Source organism: Condylura cristata, unplaced genomic scaffold (assembly GCF_000260355.1).
Source record: "Condylura cristata isolate star-nosed mole 26May11 unplaced genomic scaffold, ConCri1.0 scaffold00013, whole genome shotgun sequence".
NCBI classification, from domain to species: Eukaryota; Metazoa; Chordata; class Mammalia; order Eulipotyphla; family Talpidae; genus Condylura; species Condylura cristata.
Genome location: NW_004567114.1, coordinates 303,885 through 313,562, shown reverse-complemented (window position 1 = coordinate 313,562; position 9,678 = coordinate 303,885).

The following is a 9,678-nucleotide window of genomic DNA, read 5'->3' as shown; positions in this document are numbered from 1 at the left end:
GGCCTCATGGCCACTGAGCCCCCGACTCCGCCTGGCCCACAGAGGCCACGCGGCCTCATGGCCACTGAGCCCCCGACTCCGCCAGGGCCAAGCGCGGGAGCCACCGCCTGTCCCCGGCGTGGCTGACCAACCGCCTCGTTGGGCTCGGCCAGGACGACAGAGGCCACAACGGCCAGGGGCCGGCTGCCAGGTGACCACACGCCCACCACTTAGGAGGCCCAGACGGGTGCAGGTCCGGAGATGAGCCTGACGCCCCGAGGAAACAGGAGAACTGGGCAAGCAGGACTGGTCACCGCGTCCGGGCCCCGCCCTGCACAGTGCGGGGCGGGGGGGAAGCGCCTTCTTTTGTCTTTTTGCGTTTCCTATGTGTGAATGTCCTTTATTTTTCCAATCTGTGAAAAACAAGAAAACATAATAAAGATGACCTCAGAGCACCCCAGAACCTGCAGTTGCTCTAGCCTGAAAGAAGACGGGGTACTCAGGCTGGGGAGAGGGCGAGGGGGGACGTTTACTGAGGCATGGGGTTGGGGAGCACTCACGGGGTGGGGGACACTCACCAGGCTGGGGGGACGCTCACCAGGCCGGGGGACACTCACTGGGGTGGGGGGTACACTCACCAGGGCAGGGGGGCCGCTTGCCAGGCCGGGGGGATGCTCACCGGGGTGGGGGGCCTATTTCTGGCCATTCACCCGATGAAGCAACCAAGATGGCTCTGGACACCGGGATGGCCGCGCATGGCCGTGTCAGGGCCGCGAGAGAGCTTTGTGGGTGACGGGTCAGACTCAGACGCAGGACTGTCCACTTCTCCACAGATGCCGTGTCGGGTCAGGCCCCGCGGCCGCAGGGGACAGCTGGACGGACACGGCGCAGGGAGGCACCAGCCCGTGCCGGGGCAGGAAGAGGAGGCCGGGCCGAGGCCCGGGCACGGGGCTGCCAAGGCCGCCCCGCACGCGCTGGCCCGGAGGAGCGTCTGTCCGTGTGTCCGTGTGTCCGTGTGTCCGTGTGTCCGTGTGTCCGTGTGTCCGTGTGCCGGAGCGGAGGCGGCTGGCAGCGCCTTCCCCACACACCACGGGGTGGGGGTCTCAGGGCTGGGCCGGGGCCCTCGGCCGCCGGCCGTGTGCTCTCGCCGCCTACGTGCGTGTCGGGCTCTGACGGGCCACGGAGCGGCCGGTCAGCCGGGCTCCCCGGAGAGACGTGGGCGGGGGCTGGGCTCCCCCAGGCCACGCGGTCAGGGCAGAGGGGCCCTGGAGGACAGGCCGCGTGGCCAGGCTTGGCTGGCACAGCGGGAGCCCCGCACGGGGACAGGGGCTGGATCTGGTCGGGCCGCGGACACGAGACCCCTCGGACCTGAGACCGCTGGCGGCGAGGACGGCGCGTCGCAAGGGCTGCGAAGAGACCTCCCGGGCCGCGGCGGGGGGCTGGCGCCCACAGGGCGGCTCCGAGCAGACCAGAGACGGGCTCCAGGGGGCGGCGAGTCTGGCAGTCAAGGCGGCGAGGGTGAGCCTGGCGGGGCCCGGCAGGGCAGGCCGCGTGGCGCAGGCGGCCACAGGACAGGTTGCCGCCCTGCCCAGGAGGGCCAGGTCAGCCCGGGGCCCCACCACCAAGGGGGGGGACGCAAACCCCGGCACAGGGCCCTCGGCGGCCTCAGGGGCAGCTCCTTGGCCAGAGCCGGGGGCCAGCAAGAGCCGGTGTAGGGCCCAGAATACCACCTCGGCAGGAGGAAGGACCGGCCCGGTGCGGAAGGCGAGACCCAGGGGCCAGGGAGCCCCTCCTGTCCCCCGGCCCCGTGTCCAGCACCTCCTTGGCCTGGTGGGGCCCTGCCCACGTGGACACAGCCAGTCCCCCGGCCGCCCTGACCTCAGCCCTGGCCGGTTTCAAGTGGCACGCCGGGCACTGGGCTGGATGTCTGGAAGGGGTGCGGCCGGCCACAGCGCCGCCCAGGCCCCTGTCCACTGACCTGGCCCCTCCCGGCCTGGTCCAGGGTGGGGCGGCCGCTTGGGCGCGAGGTGGCCTCCCGCAGTGTGGCCATGTCAGCAGCCCCAGCAGGGGCCTCTGTGGGCAGCAGCCTGCTGTGGCCGCCCCCCAGACCCCGGGTGGCAGGGCCGGTGGCAAGCAGGCCCATGAGCTCCCCAGGGCCTGCGGCCCAGCCCCCACCCCTCAGCGGCTGGGCCCGGGGGTCTCGCCCTCACCCCAGGACCCCAGAGCGGTGGCTGGGCTCAGCGACCCTCACGCGGGCAGACTGGGACTGTGTGGCCCGTGGCCCTTCCTGCCGCCCAGCCCCCAGGCACGTCCTGCCGGCCCCTCCCAGCTCCAGACCCCCCCCTGCAAAGCTTTTTATGTGCAAATTAGCAAGGAGCTCCTTCCTCTGAATCTCTGAATAATTAACCAGGCTCACTCCCACCCCTGTTCTCTGCAAATCCTAGAAGGGGACAGGTCAGCTGCCACTGCAGAGCTGGGGGGGGCCACAGTAGGGGAGGCGGGGGAGGGGCTGCCTGGAGCCCACCCGCTGGGAGGCCGCGTCCCCCTCCATCACTGCAGGACACAGGGAGCAGGCTGGGGTGGGCCTGCCCGCCAGGGGAGCCAGTGCGTGCCCCCTGCACCCCCACCTCCCTGCACCCCCACACGGCTGTACCCCTCTGTCTCTGTCCACCCTCCTTCCCTCCATCCACTGCCCCATGTCCTCTCTACCTGGGCCCTTGGCAGAGCAGACCAGGCTGCCCTGGACCCAGAGTCCCCAGGCGCTAGGTGAGGCCCGGCAGCAGGCCCCTCCTGGCTGCCCTTGCTCCCGGCCCCCAGAGAGCAGGCGCCCCCAGGCCCGGCCAGAGGCGGACGTGGGTCACGGTGGCCCAGCCGCCCCCCACTGCCGGACCCCCGGGGGCAGCTCCCCCCAGGAAACATGAATGAACTCACCAAGCGGGGTGAGGCAGGAGGCTGCAGCCTGCGGCCATGTGCCCAGGACCTGAGGGGGCCCCACCAGGGGAGGAGGCACCGGCCTGGGACTGAGTCCGCAGGAGGAGGCGGAGCCTGGGAGGCCCAGGCCCGCGACCCCACTTGCGCGACCCCACTTGCCGCCCGCTGAAGGCCGCGTGCCCTGCGGTCTCACCAGCCTGCTCTGGGAACTGGCTTGGGTCAGGACCGCTCAGCGGCTCGGGGCCAGCACCCAGACGCCCAGGGAGACCCTGCACGCCGGCCTCTCCCGTGCCCCGCGCACCGCCCACCCCAGCTACGGCCTCAAACAGGTTCTCCGAGGGGAGACGCAATCTCCTTCTCATCAATGTTTAATCGGGAATTAATATTCATGAGGTTGGGGTTTGATAAATATTAACGAGGAGTGAGTCCCCAGCCCGCCCTCCCACCCCCACCCCCGTGTGTGCAGCAGCCAGGTTCAGGGGGTCCCTCCCCTCGCGGCTGGGGTTCCTGCGGGAAGCCTGGGCACTGGGGCAGCGCTGACCCCTGGCCGCCCTGGGTGGGCACCAGCGCCGCCCAGCGTCCCCAGCCCCCGCCGGCTTCTGCCAGAGAAGCCGCCTGCCCCAGGGAGCCCGCGGGGCTGTGCTGCCCCAGGGGTAGGGCCGAGCGCCCCGTGGTGCCGCAGACCGAGAGGTCGCCTGGGTTCGCGGAGTCCACGGAGCGTCCCGGGCGGGTGGAGCTCGGGCGCCCTCGTGAGGCCAGCGCGAGCGTGACCGGTCTCCGGGCTGGCCGCTGCTTCTGCAGTTTCTATCTTAAAAGTAAACTCCATTTAAAATTTTTTAAATAACAGAAATTTTAAAATCTGAACAAAGACTTGAGTCTCGTTTGGCCTCCTGGACACGGGCAGCAAGAGCCGTGCTTTGAGGGGCGCCCGCAAGGCCAGCTCGGAGCTCCGGGGCCAAAAGGTGGCGCCGCCCGCCCCCGCGACCCCGCCCGGCCCTGCGCGACCATCACCCCAGCAGAGGGCGTGGGGAGGCGCCGGGGCCAGCCGGTCCAGATGGGACCGCTGAAGAGGGAGGGCAGGGACCCCAGCCTCGGGGGACAGAAGAGCTGAGCCCCCCAGACTGAGACCCACCTAAGTCAGGGCTCCCCAGGGCACGTCTGTGGACACCGCCACTGGCTTTTCATAAGACCTGAGCCCTGCCTGCCGCCCCAGGGTGGGGGAGTCACACCTCTGGGCAGCCGGCGAGCACCCCCGGCTCCGAATACAGGCCCAGTCTGTGGCTCGCTGGCCCCAGAGTCTTGCTCCCAGACTCTTAGAGACTGGGCTGGCTGGTTTTTTCTCTGCAGTCCTTGAGGAGCTAAAATCCCACACAGTCTTGCAGGAAATTAAATTTAGAAATTAGCTGCTCAGCTTGGCAAAGACCCCCGGCAACCCAGGCAGGCGCCCAGGCCCCGCACCAGTCATCAGCCCTTTGCTCCAGAACTGCGGAGAACAGCTGCTTGAAGCCAGAGAAGCAAGCGGGGACACCCCCCTGCACCCCAGCTCAAAGCCCGACTCAGCTGGGGGAGGCTGGGGCGGGTGGACGGCTGCATCGCAGGCGCTCGGCCGCGGGGACCCCCAGCCTCGCGGTCTAGCAGCTCGGGCAGCCCCCCGACACCGCCGTGAGCCTATAGCCCGCAACAGGCTCCGTTTCCCGAAGACACACGCAGCCCGGCGCTGGCCAGGGCGCTGTGGCCATGACCCTGCCCGCCAGGCGGCAGCAGGCCGCAAGGCCAGCATGGCCGACGGGCCGACCGGAGGCTCCAGCTCGGCGCACAGCACCGTGCACACTGGCGCGAGACGTCAAGGCACAGCACAGCCTCGCGCTGCACATACTGGGGCAAAGAGGCTCTCTGAGGACAGCGCACAGCCCGCACCATCCCGGCAGCCGGCCGGGAGAGGGGGGCCGGCCGGCAGGCCTCCCCCCGACCCACTTTGAGGGACACCTTGTTCTTGCGATGTCTGGGTTTTCACAAGCAGCACGTGTTCTAAGCCACGGACGCCACGAGGCCCCGGAGCCCGGGCCTCGTCCTGTCTGTCCACCCCCGAAAGGAGCCCAAGGCCCCGGCCAGCGTCTCACAGCGCTGCTGGTGCTGGTGTCACCAACACTCTCAGAGCTGTGGACCCTGGGTGTGCTGACACCGCCTCTGGGGCCAACGGGGACCCTCACACTGGCCAGTGCTGTCCACTGGTGACGGGCGGTGACCGCCACTGACGCCTCGCGTGGCTGCTCTGGGCTCTTTGTCTCCCCTATATTGGTAGGATAAACCCCAGGGGGGCAGTGACGCGGGTGAGACCCCCAGAGGGGCCAGTCCACGCCGGGCCCTGCCCCGTGGTCAGCCCAGCCACAGGCCCCTCTGGGTGCTGTGCTGCCCCAGCCCCTGGCTCGGCTTGTGGCCTTTGGGGCCTTTTAAAAAAGGTTTATTTATGCACACAAGAACGGGGGTGCAGCCCAGAGATGTGGGGGTGAGAGGACGCCCCAGAGACAGCGTGGGGAGCAGAGCGGGCGGGTCCACTGAAAGCCGCTGCTGTGGGGAGCAGCGGTCTGCTGAGCCTGGGGCCGGGGGCCGCACGCCTGCCACAGTGGCTGCAGACCGCCTCCCAGGGCTGAACCGCAGCCCCGGCACCACCTCTTTGGGGGACTTTTGGTGGTTCTCAGGGCCCGGGCAGGGGGGCGGCCGCTCTGTCCTCCCCTCTGCTGCCCTGACTGCCCGTTTGTCTGCAGACCAGGCCCCCAGGAGGTCCCCTGACCCAGCATGACAGGACGCCCCTCACGCCGACCGTGAAGGCAGCTTCCTCCTTCCCTGAGTGGCCTCCCCGGGCCACAGAACGTGAGCCAGGTGTGGGCGGGGCCGGCTCTGCTGCGGCCCGCGCCCCACTGAGCCCCGCAGACCTCGCGTGCTGCGTGTCCTGCTGCTCACCTTCCTCACAGCCACTCGCGAGTCATCAGTCGGGTCAGGCACCGTGGCTTCTTTGCACCTTCTCGCAAAGTGCCCAGCCGGCTCGCCCCCTCGGGGTCCACCATGGTGGCACCCGCTCCCTGCACTGCGTGGGCCCAGCGGGAATTTTGTTGCAGCGATTCTGAAACCCCCCGCGTGCCGCGGCCCGCACCCTCACGCTCCCCGGTACGCAGGCAGCCGGGTCGAAGCGGGGGCGTCCCACGCAGGGGCTATCGCCGGCCCCTCAGGAGGCCGACGTGCTGGCTGTCACTCCCAGACCGGCTGCACCCGCCCAGCCCGGGGGACCTCGGGGCCCGAGGCTGGAGGACAACCCCCCAGGGTTAGGTCCATGTGGGCGAGGCAGGGGCTCGTCCTTTCACGGGGCACACCTCGCACACAATGGACAGCTGGGGGGCCGCAGGGGGCAACTGGCTGTGGGAGAGGGTTCCACAACAGCCCAGTTCGAGGTAGGTGGGGTGGCGGCAGGGGGCGCCCCTATACCTGCCCCCAACAACACCCAGCTGAGACGCCCCTTGCAACTGGATGGTGATTCTCAGTCTGGCCAGGGCACCCCACCCCAGGCTGTGTGAGGGCCATGGGAGCAGGGGCCTCACCCCCTGGCTCACCCCTGAGCTTGTCTGTGCACCCCCTACCCTCCCTGGTCGGCCGGGCAGAAAGCCCCCAGGACCCGCCTCCAGAGGGGGGTGGGGTGGCCAGGGGCAGGGGCTGGCAGTAGGTAACCCAGCCGGCGCCTGGGAAGGGCGACAGGCAAAGCTGCTGGGAGCTAAGAGGCCCCCCAACGGGGCACACGAGCACAGAAGCGGCAGGGGACCGCCTCTTGAGGAGACCCCAGTGGCCCATTTGGGCCAGAGAAGAGGCCTCTGCCCCAGAGGCCCATGTCAGAGTGGCCCCGGCAGCCCCGGCCCGGCCCCAGCGGACACCCCAAGGCGGGGACACCCGCTGCACAGGGCAGCTGCATGTGGCCACTTCTCTGCAGGAGGCCGCACGGAGAGTCTGGGAAAGAGCCAGCGGACTCCCGCCGGGGCCCACCCGCTCATCCGCAACCCCTGGGAGAGGCCCGGCCGCAGGCCCTGCCCTGGGGAGACCCTCCCCTCTGAAAGCGAACCCCGGCCCCAGCGCCGACCTTCTAGGCAGGACCAGCACCCAGGCCAGGGGGCTGGCAGCGGCTTCTCATTTAAACACGGGTAAGCCAGTTACTTCATTTGCTTCGGGCTAGGGGGCGCCGGCAGGGCCATGAGGTGGCAGAGGGGCTTCCTCGGCCCACGCTGCCACGGGGGCGCCCACGCTGCCACGGGGGATGCCCACGCTGCCACGGGGGCGCCCACGCTGCCACAGGGGATGCCCACACTTCCACGGGGGCGCCCACGCTGCCACGGGGGGTGCCCACGCTGCCATGGACACACCTCCACTGGCATTTCACACAGTAAATAATAATCAACAAAAGCCTTATTAAAATAATGTCTCGAAACCTCACTTTGACTCAAACTGACTTCCTGAACCCCAGAAATGACCATCGGGGTCACCACTTGCCTTGTGACAGGCTTTGTCGGCAGGACCCCTGGGGGCAGGGGGCCGGGGCTGCCCTGCACCCACAGACGGAGATGCCCCCCGCCCCCACCGTGGGCACTGAGGGGGATAGCCCGGCAGGACTGGCGGCTGCCGATAGCCGCCGGGTGGCCCATTTCCTGGTGACAACTGCCCACCAGGCCCTGATAAGGGGACTTGGGATACCATATTTGGGGTGAAGGTCCACAGCGACCAGAAACACTCCATTTGCCCCAAAACACTGCTCATGACCCCCAGCCGGCTGGGAAAACTGAGGCGCGAGCAGGAAGGGGACTCACGGAAGTCACGCATGTGGGACTGGACCCCCAGAGTCCTCACCCTGCTCCTGCGCACCTGAGGCCCCGGGCGCGGGCTTAGACGTCTCGCTCCTGGGCACCCGCCCGCGGAAGCCTGGGAGAGCGGTGTGTCCACGAGTCTCCAAGGGGACAGCCGCTCCCCACAGGCACCCCGTGCAGCAGTGAGCGGGCTTCCGGCCCAGCCACCAGGGGGCGCGGGCGCGCTGCTGGGCCCCCTGTTAGGTCAGACACACACACACACACACACACACACACACACCCCGCGGGCCCCCCCCCCCCTCCATCGGCAGCTTCAGTTCTCTTTCGGGTTCGCTCTTTATGTCCCTTATTTGGAACAAACTCGGGCTGGTGACCTGACTTCCCGCAGCACCCCGCCCGGAGCCTCTGGGAGATGCCCGCCTGCTCCCGCCCACTTGGCGCAGCTTGGAGCTCAGTTCCTCCAGCTGCTCCGCACCCCCCCCCAGCTCCTTCTGCTTCCTGCCCCCCAGCTCCTTCTGCTTCCTGACACCCCCCCCTCCCATCCTGCCGCACTGTTGACTCCAGCAAGCACGGGCCCAGCTGACATTGGTGCTTCTTGCTGCTTCCCTTCCGCTGTGTCCACTCAGACGGCTCCCTGCCGCCCTGCTGTCCTGTCTCTGCTCTGTCACGGGGCTCAGTGGCCACCCCCAGCAGCTCTGGCTCCCCTGGCCCCAGTGGCGAGCCTCGCACCCCTGCCTAGTCACCCCACATTCCCCTAAGTGACCGGTGGCAGGATGGCCGGGTGGGGGCATGCAGGCTTGTACAGGGGGGCATCCAGCCCCGCCTGTCCACCAGGGCTGCAAGCCCAGTCCTGATGGGCCACACCCGCTGGGCACAGACACCCAAGGGGAGGGATTGTGACTTCAGCCACAGAGCCAGGAGGACGGAGGGGCCAGGGAGAGCCAGGCCCACGCCCTGCCCTCCCGCCGGCTGTCGCCTGAGGCCCCACTTCTGTAACAGGCGGGGTGACGGTGTTTCCCAAGCCCAGGAGCAGCCCCAGCAGGCCTGCTCCCACCCCTGGGGGGCACCGGCTCCCACCTGCCAGTGGTGGGCCGGGATGAGGGCGCTCTGCCAGTGTGGGGGCTGTGCTCACTGCTCTCCCAGCAGGCCTGCTCCCGCCCCTGCATGGGCTCACCCTGCCCACCCCACCCTGCAGCTCTGCCAGCCCCCACCTCCCTCCTGGCTGCCTGCAGCCCCCTGGATCCCTCCCGCCGGCTGGCAGGGCAGGAGGGCAGGGAGGAACCAGATCCCTGGCGAAACCTCTTCGCAGCCTCTCCGTGGGTCTGGCCCCCGTAACCGCACTGTTGTTGGCCCGGCCCTTAGAGCCCCCTAGAGCCCAGCCCAGGCCCCTTCGCACAGGCCCCACCACTCTCCAGGGTCCCCCTCAGGCTTCCCAGCGCCCTCTGCACAAGGTCAAGGCCTGTTAATCCCCTTACCGGCCCCCCAGCTTGCCCGTTCCAGAGGGCGGATGGCTGCGGGTTCCCACTGGAGTCTTGCCTGGCTCTTATGGCTCCCTAAATTATCCTTGCCAGGGCCCTGAGAGACAGGCCCAAGGGTCCCCCAAAACTCAGCTTCCTCTCTGTTGTCTGAAAAAGCACCAGTGACATCTTAGCCATCAAAGCAGGCACCAGTGGCTGACCCAGGTGAGGCTGTGGTCACCCCTCCACAGGAACAGGGAACGGGGAGGGAACGGGGAGGGGGAGGGACTCGGGGCCGCAGAGAGCAGGCGCGCACGGGCGCCCCACGGCCGCGTGCACACGCGCATGCACGCGCGTCACACGCGCTTGAGGAGCCCTCACAACCTGGGTAGGCACCAGGGCAGGAGGCCAGGTACTGTCTCTGCCAGAAACGAGAGGAGCAGCCTAACTGGCAGCTGGGTCTCGGCCAG